This window comes from Osmerus eperlanus, chromosome 21 (assembly GCF_963692335.1).
Source record: "Osmerus eperlanus chromosome 21, fOsmEpe2.1, whole genome shotgun sequence".
In the NCBI taxonomy this organism is placed as follows: domain Eukaryota; kingdom Metazoa; phylum Chordata; class Actinopteri; order Osmeriformes; family Osmeridae; genus Osmerus; species Osmerus eperlanus.
The window spans coordinates 3,432,472-3,449,633 of record NC_085038.1 but is presented as its reverse complement, the minus strand read 5'-3'; the positions used below and the strand labels follow the sequence as shown (position 1 = coordinate 3,449,633).

General features: G+C 43.8%; 1 long non-coding RNA gene across 1 annotated transcript in view; it reads left to right on the top strand.

Moving 5' to 3' along the window:
• The first annotated feature begins 336 nt into the window (after positions 1-336).
• The window catches only part of LOC134007737 (uncharacterized), a 26,717-nt gene continuing 9,891 nt past the window's right edge, over positions 337-17,162 (top strand). The window contains exons 1-2 of the long non-coding RNA XR_009928076.1: positions 337-1,114; positions 15,971-16,087. This is a non-coding gene — a long non-coding RNA (uncharacterized LOC134007737). The remainder of the gene's footprint in view (positions 1,115-15,970; positions 16,088-17,162) is intronic.

Genomic DNA, 17,162 nt, shown 5'->3' with positions numbered 1-17,162 from the left:
TTGTGTGTCCTAAAGCCCTCCCTGTTGCAATCCTCTCTGTTGTGTTCATGGGATGATTAAATGAAATCCGTTACTGCTACATTGTAATTTTAATGATATAGATACAATATGCAGGGTGTGTTTAATGAGATGTATACAGTATACAGTGTATGCCTAATGACATGGATCCAACTATGTAGAGACATTACACAGTAAACTGAATGGATGATAATCTGTTGCACATCATATTCAGTTGTAGGCCTACTATCCTTAACTTTCTCTAGATGAATTATTTAGTTTCAAACTATTATTTTTAATCTTGAGACGGGACACAGGGTTAGGTTCCTCCCCCCTTTCTCTGTTTTCCTTCCTCAGAACAGTCGTGTACCTCGATGTGAGGAGTGGATGGGACAGAATCATTCTTTTCATTCGAAGAAAGTTTGAGTTCAACATAAGATGTGTCCTGAACGGTGGTCAGAGTCCAGAGCCCTTCTGCTCTCCACATGACAGAGGGAATCAAGATAATTGTCTTATTGATTTTCTTGTGTTCTCTGCTCACTTCGCTGAACAGGGTTTGTTTAGGGATTGCACTTGTAGAGAAGTTTGGGATTTGTCTTTGTGTCCGCACAAAGGCCTCTCTCGAAAAGCCCCGTTGTGCCTGCACACACTCACACATTACAGTACAGGGAGTGTTGACCTGCATCCTGAGTGAGTGTGTCTGTGTGTATGAGTGTGTGTGTGTGTGTGTGTGTGTCTATATCTATGAATCAACTTTGTCTCCCTCCTTCACTCCCTCTTTGTCTCTCCAGGAGCAGAAAGGCAGGACAGCAGATCACATTAAGTGTAGCTGCTGTACCATTGCCTGTAGCATGACCTGACAGACTGTTGAGATGGCCTGGATGAGGCATCTCTCTCTGTCCCTCTGTCTGTCTGTGTGTCTCTCTCTCCCTATCTTTCTCCCTCTCTCTGTTTTATCTCTTCTCCTCCCCCCGCCCCCTCCCCCCAGGTCCCTACTGGCCCTTGGCCACTACAGAAACAACAAGGCCACAGCAGATGTAATTCACGGAGAGTTAGACATCCTCACATCAACAGACTGGGGCCTGTTATACAAAGCCCCCTGGTTGGTTTCTCCTCAGTAAGGATGTAATCAGACATTCCAATGTGTGTGTGTGTGTGTGTGTGCTGCTGAACATGTCAAACTGCAGAGAATTTGTCTGAATTGCAGATAGACACTGGATGTATTAATTTTGCTCTGCAGATGTCATTCCATGCTGAACCCTTATTTTGGGATGATTGGATTTACAATGGTTTGTGCTGTGTTTTTTGTGGTCAGAATTGCAAAGCATTGGTAGGACTATTATTTTTTGATATATATGAACCTTTATTTTAAGGTCTGTAATCACTATCATCTCCTCATGCTGTCATTTGGTAACATTGTGTCTGTAATAATGTAACATTGTGTCTGTAATATTTACATTACAGACACACTTTCCATACAGTAACATTGTATTTGTCACCCTAGTTTTCATGTTAACATTCATGATATTATTTAGTCTGTATTTGTTGTTGCCTTCCCTCAGCAAGTCATTACAAAGGCCTGTCAGATACCCTTACGGTGATACTCTGAGCTTTGACTAAAGAACTGGGTCACAAGACTTATGTCTGTCGCTGTGCTTACTTCAACCACTGAGACACGGCCAGGGGGAACAGCACTTCCCCTAGCCCCCTGTAAGCCCAGGGCCTGGCCCCCAGGTAACTGCAGTGTCACCCCTAAGAGGGAGGCCTTCATCTGGGGGAGAGGGGGCGGGAACGGTCCTTAGTTTCCGACCCATTGGTGGTGGCTGTTTTTTCTTCCTTTGTTTGAGAAAGGCCCCTTGGGCCTCCTGTCTTCCTACACAGAACTCTAACCCTGCACCATAAGGCTGCTCTACATCCCTTACTGGGTCAACCACTTGGCCATGTACATTCGTTTTACAATACAACATTGAAGAATGCTGTCCGTATCACATTTAGCTATTACTGTAGTGTGAGATTGTTTGTCAAAAAGTGTCAATGTACAAAAATACTTGTTCATGGTCGTTTTTCAAGCTCTTGTAGGCTGTATGTCCGTACTTATCGGTGATGATAAAACACCACTTTTTCAAAGTGAGTTCAAGACTGCAGAGCTCCATTGAGTGTTGGTTGGAATTGACTAACTTGTCTAACAATATGAATGTACTTGGGGAGAGGAGTAGATTAACTATTAATACAGTGATACAGTGAAATAAACTGACTGGTAAAATCGTTACACCCTGAGGATCAGTGTCAGCGTCATGTGGGGGCATTCGCGGGCCAAAAGAGTTACTGTGCCCCCCCAGGCCAAGCCCTGTAACTTTACTGTGCCCCCCCAGGCCAAGCCCTGTAACTTTACTTTTTATTAATTACGAGGCCTCCTCCAGCTCCAGCAACTGAAGAGGGAGCTAAATGGAATTATGTTCCCACCTCTGAAGAACAAGAGATTTCTTCAGGTTAGAAGCCATGATTATTTTGGTTGGGTCGTAAGAAACTAACGTTAGCTGTGGACAACTACCCATTGTGGCCTTGGCAGTACCAAGTTGGCTCTGCCCAGCCCTCATGCAAAAATTAGTGTTTTGAGATTGGAGCTGCGTTTGTGCTCGTGTGTTGGTGACGGAAAACTCATTATGAAGTATAGCTCGAGTACTCAAACGGCAGTTTGTGCGCCGACTCTACGGAGGACGGCAAACTACAGTAGCAGCAACGCGCCAACCTCACTAATATCCGACTGCGATCCGTCGTCCTCACAGGTTTCCAAGGTTTAAATCTGTTTCTGCTTCAACCGCTTCTAAAATGCCCCAGTTACTTTTTTGCTGCACCGTTTGTCAGAGTCCCACGTGTCTGTTTTTTCCAACAGGCCTTACACTTGAGCCTACTTAGACTTCTCGCTTGGAGGACGTCTTATTAAACCGTTTTGTTTTTCACAGGAGTGGAGTGGAGTGGAGGAGGAGTGGAGTGGAATGTTAGGAAAACTTCAGAGACCGTGGTGTAACTCAAACTTTTTAATGGTTTCTTAATCAGGCTTTAAGTGGCCCGGCCCAATAATCTTATTGTATTGTATTAGAACAGAGAGTTAGGAGTGAGCACACAACTGTAGCTCTGGTTGGCTGTGTAAAAACGCTGTAAATAACTCAATGGTTGGGAGCTGGATGGTTCCCAGCGAAATGGATGTTGTATTTAACGGTTTGTCTAAGGAAATACCCCTCTTTGACAGTCTTATTAATGTTGCAATTTGTAAAGTTGTTCCTTGTAGCTGACAGTTTCATGTAAAATATACACACTCTATAAGTCAAATATACACACTCTATCTGATGTTTACTGAATACTATTAGGCGTTTTTAAAGAAGGTATCTTTAATTCAACCTGTTAGTGGAAAGATAAATATAGAATAAAGAACACGAAAGCATTTGGAACATCTCAGCAGAATGACTTGAACAGCTGGCTGGTGTTGCACCAAGGCCAACATAAATATGCATAAGTCCCCAATTTAACTGTTTCACAACCTTTGTGGAAACACCACATGAATTTACACACCTAGGAGATGGACACCCTTGGGCCATGTTTAATAATGCATAAACCCCCTTCGTCAAGGAGATATAATGGACCACAGCTCAGGATTTGAAGTAATTCCTAACCCTATATGCAGGTAATTCTCATTATCTCCATCAGGCCTATATAGTTACAATACACTGCGTGTGTTATTGACTTACTGTGGTTTGCACAGGCTAATTATATGATACCACTCAGCTTCAGAAATGGATGTAGGTTGCTCGCTTGGGCTAACTAATTCTGTTTTTGAAGGTCACTCCTTTTCAGTTTCAGCAATAACCAAGTAAGGTTCAATAACATCCAGAGTTGGCAGATGCTGCAATTAACCGAAATCTAAACCAGTAGGGCCAGGTGTTTGTTTCAAATAGGTAATTAGCCTTTTAAATATAACACACGCTCTTATTTCAATTGTTATTGTTAAGATTAGAGTCAGTTAAAATGTCAAAGCTGTAACAGAAACAGTTATTGAAAGCCATTAACGTTCCTGTTTTAATTGAGGACATGATGCCAGAGTAACCTGTGGATACAAGCCCATAGACTATTGTTTATGGTCTCATGTTGGGCCTACATTAGCCTCAGCCTTTTTTGAGAACATTTTTCATCCAATCCCAAGCACGCTGAAGTGTGTTCCCAAACTACCTTCAAGTGGAAGGAAATCCTACAGGAATAAATGGATCATTTTGTAGTTTTTGGGTAGCATGATGAGTCAAGATTTAAAAAGCTTAATATATGAAATATGATTTGATGTCATGTCACTTATTATAATAGTCTTAGGTTAAGTGCTTACAAATAGCATGAAACATACATCCATGGAAGACTCATAAAAATGTACAACAGTCCATGAACAATGTACATTTTATGTGAACATTATCTACTGTACCGGTGATTTAAAAAAGGTACTGTACATTATAGAAAGGAAAGAGGGAGATAAACAAAAGGAAAAAGAGGGGAAAGAGAGAAGGAAAGAAAAGAGAAAGGGAGAGAGCAGGAAAGAAAAGAGACAGAAGGGATAGAGATAGAGAGAAAAGAAAGTTTTGTGCTTTTACAACATTTATGGAAACACTGTTAATTCACACCCCTAGGCCAAGGGTCATGAGCTTACAGTGCTCTATTTTCCCAAGCTTAGCCCCACATTTCACTCAACTTGTACAAGAAAGCAGACATAACTATCAAATCTAAATATGGATTCGGTTGCTATACTAACATGTAACAAGGTTGCTAAGGCACTTCGGCAAGCAATCTCATTAGTCAGTCCAGTCCTCAGCTGTGTAGAAGATGAGTCATATCAGTGAACACTTTCATTTTTACATTAAAACCTATTACAGTTAGAAAAGTGTATCTTGCACAAGATGTTTCGTCTTCCAGTGCAAGCCGCGGGACGTGCCAGATTGTTAACAAGGAGAGAGAAAATAAATCTCTTGTGACATCCATATGGTTAACAACAGAACCTGAGGCACTATAGTTGCTACCCAGGAGAAGTGCTGGGTACATTTTTGTACCATTAATTTCTTAACTACTGTAATGTCCTTGGATAGATTTCACAGAATTCCTTACAGTGAGAGGAAAATTACATTAAATTGAAGCTGAATTGTTTCTTTTTGACATGGGAAAATAATTAAGTACCCTGGAGTGGAGAGTGGATTTATCAGAACGGTTGAACCGTCATTACCTTTTCTGAAATGTTTTGAGAGAAATACTTGAAATATTATCCCAGGGTCTGAATTGTAATTTCTCTATTACAGGGACGAGGATAATAGTCTCTTAATGGACTGTCCCATATAAATACATGCTAAACAGTAATACTGATATTTCCAACTGCTTTCCCAGACGTGATTTCCCCTTCTAATCTTTCGGAGGAGTTTATGCTCAGAGTGCAATGCAGACTATTTGTAGATGCCTCTTCTGTCAAGATTGTTTGCCCAATGTTGCCCATAACTACAGTTATGCTCATAACGTACAACTGCTTAGGATTAGAGTGCGTTCATAGTAAGTTTGCATTTATTCGTAGTTTTGTACGTTTATATTAAGTATTTGTAGATGATCTACGGATCAACCCTCCAAATCATTTTGTAACATATCCTAACTCGATAATATTATAATTTTAGTTCTAGTTTAGTCTTACTGTTTTGGTCTGTAGAAATGGCTGTTGTCTATGGTTTGGCTCTGTGCACATGGTTGTATATGATGGACCAGGGTGTATATGATTACATGACCTGTAAACATGGATAAAGAAGGATGACAGGAGGGAGGGTGCAAAGGAGGGAGTGGGGGGTGGTTAGGGTTCGGAAGAGTTTAGTAAAAACATTTCAAGTCAGGGTTTTTAGCGCTGGTACTCTGCACACGGGCTAATGAGCTAACTTCAAAAGGAACACGGAAAGTGACTGAAGGAGGGATGAGAAGATGACCTCTCACAAGCACCTCTGCCGTTTCATTCTAGATGTTTTCTTTTTTTCTCTAGTGCTCAGAGCAAAATGGCAAAATGTAAATACAGCTTTGCAGTCTCAGTGAGTCAGCCACTTTGATGCAGCAACTTCTCTGTTTTCAGATCTTAAACTCAATTTTAAAACACTTTAAAGGCTCCTCGGGCTGGCTGCAGCAGATGTAAGGGAGATAGAGGTGGATCGGGGAACTGACTCAACAATCTACGTTTCCCAGCCACATGGCTATAACGATGATCAGATGTGCATCCGACGTAAACCATCAAACCATTTATTTCCATCAAAGTTTGTTGCTCCAGTTGTGTCAGCAGTGATACGTACAGTAGTGAGTGAACAACAACACGGGGACATCATGATTAAGATGGCCCTCACTAGAAAGGACAGGCCTGTTCCTGGTCTTCATGTGTGCTGTGGGGAGGACAGGCTGCTGCTGGGTTACTTTGGTGTTGGTGAGTCTCCCGGGTCAGGCAAAAGTATTCAGTAGCCAGCGGGAAGGTTTCTGCGACTTAACACGATCATCTGGGGGTTTTACAAGGGAACTTGTGCTTTCACCTCTTTTCAACCGGTTTGATCAGCTTCATCCAACGAAGGTCATGTTTGAACGAAACCATATGCTGTTAACTACAGAAAATGGAATTAAGGAGGGGCCTTTTTGACCTAGCCAACGGCAGGTTTACAAGGTTGGTTAAGTAAACGTTATTTTAATTTGAACATCATGTACAGTGCCTGGGATTAAAAACCTTACACGCCTCCATACCTTTTTGTTTAACACATCATCTGCTACCTTGGTAACGACACCAATGTGTACATTATTGTCAAGTACACTATTGAAGATGTCCAAGCAAACGTCCAAGCTGTCCCTGAAATGTACAATCCTGACTCTCTGAGTATTGACTTCTGACAAAGTCATTCTGAGAAACATTATTTTCTTTCTTTCTCGTAAAGAAAGGAAAGAAAAAAAGTTCATTTACTGACAGGAAAAGATAGAATACTGCTGCTCTTGACATGTTGTTCTTCGAGGCTCAACAACTTTCTGATTCCTTCGCTTCACGCTGGAGCTTTTCTGCTTCCTGATTGTTTTGTAAAGCGATGCCAAGTCCTGCGTTGGACCACCGATTTCCCTCTGATAGAGATCTCGGGGGACAAGACAGCACCCAGCAACCTTCCAAAAAATACATCACAAGGAGAAAGCAACAGAAGGAGAGGCGATCCCCAGGGATCCCGAGGAGAGATATGGACAAATGAACGAGTTCCCCGGCGCGGCCTTGGCAGTCTTCTCTGCTTCAGCTCACACACGCCGCCAGACACTCCTCAGCCTCCCTCCGCAGCTCTCCCTGACCAACACACACACACACGTCACACACACTCACGGACACCACTTCACCACACACACACACACTCTCATACTACTACAACAAGCTCACACATACTAACCACGCACACATAAACACATACTAACCACGCACACATAAACACATACTAACCACACACACATAAACACATACTAACCACGCACACATAAACACATACTAACCACGCACACATAAACACATACTAACCACGCACACATAAACACAAACTAACCACGCACACATAAACACATACTAACCACACACACATAAACACATACTAACCACACACACATAAACACATACTAACCACACACACATAAACACATACTAACCACGCACACAAACACATACCAACCACGCACAAACACATACTCACCAAGAATATGAAATTATATTTATTGAATTATCAGCTGGTAGTATTCTTTATGAGTAATCTTTAATGTAGAACGTTTTCCACTGCTTATATATATTTGTTTAGCTCTACATTGCCTTTTCATTTCCGAAAATGCCACAAACACAACCCTTCAACAACGTATTATGTAACTTCATTTCATGTACCTACTCATTCTTCCATTAAGTTTCGAACATCGTAAAACCAAGCTTAAAGTAGGCTATCTTACTGAAAACTTCCCAAGTTCCTCCTCCCTGACTCTCAGCTTTCTAGACTTCATCTCCACAGGTCTGGCATCCAAAAGGCTGTTGTTAAATATATGTTTATTACAGCGGTGCCTCGGATCTACCGCCACCATCATGATGACTCTGATCAATGCTGGGCACCACGCCAGCACATCCAAGCTAGCCAGCCAGCGGCGCGCCGATGAACAAGCGCCCTCCGTGAGATATCGACTCCCGGCCGGCGTACAGCCGTCACCTGACTCATCTGTCACGGAGAGAAAGACTAGAATTTGACGTTTTGTCAGTTATTATCTGAGTGAATCCGATAGCGACAGCGAATATTCGGAGCGTGCTGAGAAGGCCATAAGCCCGCAGCCTAATCAACGTCACCGAACTCTTTAATCATCTGGGGGCGGGTGAATTGATATCCTTCGCTTGGATAAGGCGATGGGCCTCTGTCTCCGAGGCCGAAATTGAAGGAGGATATGGATCAATTCTTTTATTTAAGAGAGGGCCATAAGTGGTTATACATATTTAAGTAACTTAAACACACTGCTGTGAAGGGAGTATTTCGAGTTCAGCTCGGTAGATGGGGAACGATGTTTTTCAAGTGAGTGGCGGTTATTATTTCCTTGTAGCGGTCGTGCTATATCTGATGGCTCCATGGTGAGACACTGCAGAGGCTTGTATCTGTCATTTGCCTCAAGGGTTGTCTGGGAACATTGGCAAAAAGAAACATACACATACATAATAGATACATTGTGGGACATACGTCTTGGTTGTTGAACAAGTACAGTTCAGGGGAAAGAAAATATACATTTCAGGTATGCAAAAAGCAGAATGCCAGTGTTCAATGTCTGTTGATTTCTTGCTCTCCTGTGCAATCCCCAGACATGTCAATACCATGCGCCTGAACAGGGTATTCAAACTGTGTTTGGTATCTCCATACTCTGCCTAAAACCATCCAACATTTTTGTCTGTCTCACACAAGGCAAGAGCATCAACCTAAAACTAGGGTAGTCAGGTGGCTGAAGCGGTTAGGGAAGCGGGCTAGTAATCTGAAGGTTGCCAGTTCGATTCCCGGCCGTGCAAAATGACGTTGTGTCCTTGGGCAAGGCACTTCACCCTACTTGCCTCGGGGGGAATGTCCCTGTACTTACTGTAAGTCGCTCTGGATAACAGCGTCTGCTAAATGACTAAATGTAAATGTAAAACACAAGAAAGAGGTGGCTGCCAGTGTGTGTGTGTGTGTGGCCTATGGTGCTGAGGGGGTGGAATTAAGCAGAATATGCAGCTAAATGTTGCAAATTGTGGAATTATCTTTGGAGAGGTGGCGTGAAGCTCAGTGTGTGGGGTACCAGACAGTGTGCAAGGTGATAACCGCCTGGGAGCATGAACGCCCCCCAAATGTTCTGGTGTTTTCAACCGTAAAATGCAAAATACTGCCAATAACAAACCTGTGTGCAGGTGTGTTGGGTTGTTCTCTCTCTACCTCGTTTTAGGGGAGCGGTTTTCCCTCAAAGTCTCAGCTCTTGTTGCAATCCAGCGCCAATGTGGTGATATGCACTCAATATAGCAGCTTTAGCTGTCTGCCAAGGAGGCTGGGAGTGTGGCTAGATATCCTTCATTTGTTCTTAGTGTCAACATCGTAGTGTGTGTCGTGGAACAAGACAAAAATATCTTGCCTTCGGTGGATATTCCCAGAGGGTGCAGTCATTTCTAACATGCTACACACTTCAAACACACCCATTTTCTTTTTTTTTTGACCTTTATTTATCCAGGTAAAATCAATTGAGAACCAATTCTCATTTGCATTGATGACAATGATTTAAAATCATTAGCCATTTACCATTCCAGTTTTTTTTTTTGGTTACCAGATTAAGACATCGTATCCGAGACAAGATGCCGACATGTTCATTCGCTCAAGGGGACGTATCGTCCTGAGGTGAAGGAATACCCCCCCCTCCCCCAGTCCTGAAACAAAGGTGGTAATGAACATTTCCGTCCACATCTGCTTGTTTACCCATATTTTGAATGCCACCATTGGGCCCTCTGGCCTGCTCTCAGATCATTAGCAGTGAAAGCATGATGTATGAATCAGACTTGAGAGACCAACTTGTGTGTGCTTAGCCCCATCCCCAGACAGTCCCAGTTTAATTGTGCATTAAAGACCAGGCGCTGCATCGTTTGTTACATACGTTGTGTACATACCTAACCCTTCTTAATTCCTATTTGAATACTAATTAATCCTGAAACGAAAAGCTCAACTTCATTAACTTTGGCAGCTCGAGGCAGACACGGAGGTTAATTACTAAAATAGTAATGGACAAGATAGTGTTTGGTATTCAGGAAAAGTTTAATGATGACTGAGGATAGTGAGAAATAGTACATTGAAACAACAAAATATACACGTGCGAAAGGTTAACTTCAAGTTCTGTTGAGATTTTTGGGAGTAATTCCAACTAGACAAAAAAAGTCACTCAAAAGTCACTCAAAATGACTATTTCCAATTAGACGGAATTAAAAGTAATTCTGTTTTTGCTGTATGTTTTGGTAGTGTGTAATTTGTGGGTGTGGTAGTACATAGTTTTACCCCATGGTGCAATTGGAAAATATTAGAAATAATTCCACTTGTCAACCTGATTCTAGTCACACTCTATTTAGTAAATGAAGCCAAGCTATGTTAAACTTAACCCCATTTAAACATTTAATAGGACTTAAAATATAAAAAAAAACTAAGTGTTCCAAATAAATATTTGCAACAGCTGTACTGAGTAGCCTGCATTTCTCTAATAGCTCGCAGTTTTATGCTTCTCGTGTTAATCAGGTTGTAGATTCTGGTAGATGTAACATCTGGTGTGCAAATACAGGGTGTTCTGAGGGCACTTAAAACACCCCCACCAAACACACACACACACACACACGTGCACACGCATACAAACACAGAGGTAGATGCAGGCAAACATGGCTGGAAAATACATAAATGTATTGAATTAACTCAAAAGTTAACAGCTGCATAATTTTCTGCAATATGCCTCGGTGGACTAACCCCCTCAGTAAAACACTCCCAACAATTAATTATCCTGCTGCAGACTTCTGGCAGTGCACATTTTACTGACTGGTTGCTCCTGCTGCTTTTTTTAAAGATTATCGTTTAAAAATGCATCTTTCCCGGCCACTCACACTCATTTTATAAGAGGGTGGTTTATTACCCCTTTTTGGGTCTCATCACCACTAGCATCGTTGCTCAGGGGCCAAATTAGGATATAAATGGCAGACTGAGGAGATTCACAGAGATATTACCGACAGACTAGACCAATATATTTTGTAGTTCAGGCACTGATTACACTATGAGGGCTCCCATTTATTGCTCACACAGTAGAGCACTGGGCACTGAGTCTGGTGTGGGTGGAACCACAATGGCAGCAACTCTACCCACCCACCCCACCCCCACTACCCACAATGCACCAGGTGTATGCTTCCAAAGCAGTTTGGAAACACTCCACCATGTTTAGGTGAGCCTGATTTACTTTAAAACGGCACCCTCATGGAATCAACACATAACACCAGTTGTTCACAGTTATCCAGACTAGGACGATTGCAGTTCATACTCACAGAATCAACACATACATCAGATATTTTCCAAATCCTGGAGTTAATCCACACTTCTGCACATGATACTAACTGCATCAAAACTATACCGAAACTAAATAAAAAAAAGAAAAAAAAAGACAAAAAAAAAGGTTCTTCTGATCAATACGTCAGGTGAGGTCTGCGAGGCCTGTCGGTGAGGTCTTCACAGCACGCGCCTCCCTCTGAGTGAGCTGACAGACGGAATCTTCCTCAGTGGGGAGAAGACTGAGGTGTGAAATGTCACACCAGGCGGAGGGGTCGGAACCTGCTCCTCGCTCGTATAGGTCAGGGCGCCGGATCCATTGTTGACGCGTCAGTGCTCACACGCTGGAAATGGCACCACTGCAGTATGGAGACTAGCCAGAAACGGATCTCTTTTGCTCTCGCCGTGCGCTGGAATATGTCACATTTCCTTATCTGAGGGGATGGAATCCTAACCAATTTAACAACCGTAGTGCCAGCTTCAAATAAATTGATAAATGCAATGCACTTTTTGAAGCTAGTTTCTTCTGTGGTAGGTTGAAGACAGACATAGTAGGTTGAAGGAGGGCTATAGTAGAATCCCTTGGGTAAAGGACTAACATAAATGACTTATACGAGACATGAAGGCCACAAAAAACACATTAACTAACATACGGCACTCCCAGCTCTTTGATTCTGAAAGCAAACACCTGAAGAGACATGCGTAAGGGCTTTCTGCTGAGAGCTTGCCAGATGGCTCATAAGACAAAGAGCGCATGGCAGTTGTCCTAATGGAGCAACGCAGGTGATTCCACAGCTATCCACAGCATAAATATTAATACTTTGCACCCTCAGAGAGCCTGGCATCACTACTGCAGGGACAGGAAGTCCAGACAGAGGGACATAAGGAAGCAGATCAGCGCTGGGAATGTAGGGGCACGTCCGGGAGAGAGACAAACACAGGGGGCTGTGGTTGAACGGGACACATTTCATGACCTCTTGCAGGACCTTCCCTCAAGTCGCAGGGGTGGTTCTAATGATACTCCTCTGTGAGAGCAGTGAGGTTGTCAGGATATTTGCATGTATAATGATATGTAAAATGAAATATTGCAGTTATTTAGCAGATGCTTTCATCCAAAGCGATTTTCAGGAGGGGGGGGGGGGTGGGGTATTTGAACCCCAGACCTCTTGATCTGCAGTTAAATGCTCTACCGCTGAGCTAGACTCAGAACGAAAGCTACTTTCTAAAAAGACGTGAAAACCCACAAACTGCGTGATCAACACCAGGAGGAGGGAGGGAACTTTTAATGGTCTGCTGAACAGCAGATGTTTTGATGGCTCGTTTAGGCCCCTGGAGGCCCCCGCTTCTGTCAGGCCAAATTTACCCTAATTGTTTTTCGCTCGTTTTGCCCTGCATGGGGTAAATAGACGAGATATTTCATTTTTACAAAGTGTTCGGTGGGTGCTGTGCATGCACACACACCAACACACACATAAATGGGCCCACTAATGCACACACTTTAGTCGGTGTGGAGATATTTTCTAATTTACTGACCCAGCAGTGTCGCCTTGGTGCACTAACTAAAGAGCACTAAACCTTTAATGATGGACATACATCTTGCATGTTGGGTATAAATAAATGGATTGCATGTGTAGTGTGTTGGAGACATTTCAGCATCACGTATGTCAGACAGGAAGTCAGTGCTGATGTCCTGCCCGTGGCTGAGGGGACAGCAGTCCATCTTTCTGTCATGCCTGTGGAGACAGGTGCACTGTGACCTGCAGAAACTAACCTCAGCTCTATAATGAGCAGTATAGCCAGCACACACACACACATGCACACACACACACAAGCTCACACACACACAAGCTCACACACAAACTCACGCACACACTCTCACATACACATCATCACACAAACGCATACACTCACATACTCACATGCGCACACACACACAAGTTCACACACACACAAGATCACACACAAACTCACGCACACACTCTCACATACACATCATCACACAAACGCATACACACACATACTCACATGTGCACACACACACACAAGCTCACACACAAACTCACGCACACACTCTCACATACACATCATCACACAAACGCATACACTCACATACTCACATGCGCGCACACACACACAAGCTCACACACACACAAGCTCACACACACACAAGCTCACACACAAACTCACGCACACACTCTCACATACACATCATCACACAAACGCATACACACACACACACACACACACACAATGTCACACCCCCACACAGCTTCCCCTGATTAGAGATGGCTCCGTGTGTTCGTGGGGCGGTTCCCCTTCACGGGGGCCAGCTTCACCCTGGTAAGACTGGTGCTTCTCCTCCCCACCGCAGAGGAACATCAGACCCTCTGGACATTTCTCTGACACGTTCTACTCTCTCATTATCATCCCCGAGTAGGCATTGTACTGTAAGTTCCATCTGGCAAAAACAAATAAAAATAATTTTCTTTTAACCTTTGCAATGTGGGGGGTCTGAGACAGCCCAACGGTTAAAAGAAAATGCTTCACTTTGTTTTTGTATGCGGTAAAGTTGTCGCAATACGACGGTGGGTCACAATGACTGATGGGTCAGAATGACCCGAAGATAACACAAGGGTTAAAAATGACTTTCCTGATGAGCTGAATCTGTCAATCCAGTTGAGACTCGTTTGGACTAACAGTGTAATTTATCTGTCCATAAGATAAGGTTTACTTTACTGTAACAAGAATGTCAACATGAGTCAGCCTTTTACATGATTCTGTTCAAGCAATCATGTGCACTTGGTACAGCTAGTGGATCGGTCAACCACTTCTGTTTTGGACGACAATCTGGAATACAGAACTGGCCGTAATTCATCTTTCAGACCCAAACCAGTGCAATCTATCTGACAAGTCAAACAAAGCCAAGAGAACTCTAACCACCCCCACCAACCCCACCCCTCCTCCCCATCTCCACTCTCCCCCCTAGCCCCACCTGTCTACCCCCACCCCACCCCTCCTCCCCATCTCCACTCTCCCCCCTAGCCCCACCTGTCTACCCCCACCCCTCCCCCCGTCATTGATTGATGGACGAACATGAGAAGTTGCCTGCCGTCTCTCATTGTGTGACTGTTCAATCAAACCTGGGCCACTGTGGCTGCCTGCCATCAATATGCATGGAGCCGGCCTGTCAGCACTTTGCTCTGTGCCTGTGTGAAGCGTCACAGTCGGTCTCTTTCTTCCTTTTGTCTGCGCCGCGCTATCTGCCTGCCCACCTGAGTGATCACAACCCCAGTCTCGGCCCCCCGTCCGCGATTCTCACTTCTCCACAGAGCTGCCAGTTAAACCGGTGGAAACCGGACTGGGGAGAATCGCCGGGCTCAGGCTCAATGGAGGGAAGTGTTTGAGCTTATTTTTTCAAGCTGTTTTGAGAAAAACAAAGAGTAAAAGATCAGTAAAACTGATCAAACTTTTACGACTGAGGTGAAACAAGGGATGAAAAAAGTGCCCCGGTGGTCGTGAGTGTGTGTTTGTTGTGTGTTTGTTGCAACGACGCAAAGAGAGTTTAGTTGTGGCCGTGTCTTCAACGCGTGTGTGTCTCGTCCTGGAGCGTGTGTGTAGAGCTCAGGGGCTTATGTAGAGCTAGTCTCTCTTCACCGGCTTCTGTGGAACCTTGACTCTGTTAACCTCTGTCGACCATGCGAGCGTCTGCACACTGGGCGTCCCACCCTCTCTCTTTATCCTCTCTTTGACTTTCATGAATAAAAGATAAGCCACTGTAAAAAGAGAAAGCAGGAGAAGGGCTTTGTGGTAGTAAACCTTTAGCTGTTTGTCGTAAACTTAGATGGCCTTTCCGACCCTCGCTGCCTTCAACTGAGCTTCGTCGTTGTGCTAGCTGACCTTTCGCACACGCACACTTGAGGACTATCTTAAATATCCTTGTGCAAGGATATGAACATTGCCTTGGCACACACCCAAATAACATCTCATCTAATATGACTCCACGTGTCTTGCGTGATGTTTACGTCTTTGTGTGTTTTTGGTAGTTGAAAATGTTTGCTTCTACTAAGGGATTGTGATGCTGAACACTCCCAACAGTCAGTGAGGATGTTTGAATGAGTCATTAACTGAGTTATGCCTCACAGCGCCAAAGTTTCACATGCAAGGGTTTTCCGAACAAAATTCTAATGATAAATGAAATTCTCAAATGATAACGGAAATGCCCAAATGAATAATCAACACCATGTTTGCAATTATTTTAGCTGTATGGGTGTGCATGTCTTGCAATTAAATTAAAGTTATAAGTAATGTATTGTTGCATTATCATTCCAGTCCTCAACTTATGAAGTAAATTATTAGTTTCTCTAAAGGTGGCAGTTTATGGGTCTTTATGAGACAGGACCTCCAGCGATATCGGACCTCACCAACCACACTCCTCACCACAACACGTGGAGAGCGAGACAGGAAATCCGGAACTGGTTTTAAAGGTTCGAGCAGGCACCCCAGACTGGATGTGGATCCTAATAATTTTAGCCAAGAATGATGTTCACCTTCAGCTGCACTTTCTGTCTACGTGGACTAACACATTCACTACAAGGTGTTGTAGAGAGGTAACACCCGTGGTTTGTCACTTGGAGCGGTAGCTAGTTACTTTGCCGCACACCCCAGTCATTTGGTATTTGCTCTGTGTGTACCCCAAACTCCCCAATCTGCTGTGGTGCTTCCTCTGAAGAACAAGCAATGACACCCTTGCTGCTCTCCATGGAGACACGGGGACAGATGTTCTCTGTGAATGAGACATGAGTAAACAGGTCCTGTCAACGTTCGTCTCCCGGGTGTACAACATCTGTCCGAGTCCACACTCCGGAGACAAGCGAAGAGGAGGAGCAGACAGGCTAGGAGGAGAGAGGGAACGAGGGAGGGAATGAGGGTGGGTGTGAGGAGGGGAAATGGAGGAGGATTTTGGGGAGGTGAGGGAAAGGAGGAGGTTCAAATAAGACATGGAGACAGAAAGATAAAGTAGGAAAGTGGGAGGATGAGTGGGGGGGAGAGACGGAGGAGGGGAGGGAGGAGAGCGTCTCTATATCCAGCTGATTGGAGGAAAGAAGAGGAAGTCCTCTACCTCAGCGCTGCAGGGGATTTGAACCCGCCTCCCCTGCCTGGTGAAGAGTGTAGAGAGCTCTTCGGTCTGGAGACAGTTATGGATGTCTTACTAGAGCCAAACTGAAGTACTAAATGCATAGAGATATAATCTATTGCGAAATTGATCAAATAGGATTCAGCCCACATGCTGAGGAAGAGAAAATTGCTGAAATTACGAAAAGGGAACAAAGCTTGTTTGTTGTCCAACATTACTTGCAAACAAAGGGTTTGTATGAGAACATAGTGTTGAGTTGTCTGCTGTAAATGAACACAACAGATGTATTTATTTTTTTATCCTTCCACTGTGTCGCATCGAAGACCCAGTAGCTTACACACCACTCAGGGTAGATGAATGACCCTCGAGATGCTTTAGGCTCAGCCTTGACCGTCCCTCTCCCTCTCTCTCTCTCTCTCTCTCTC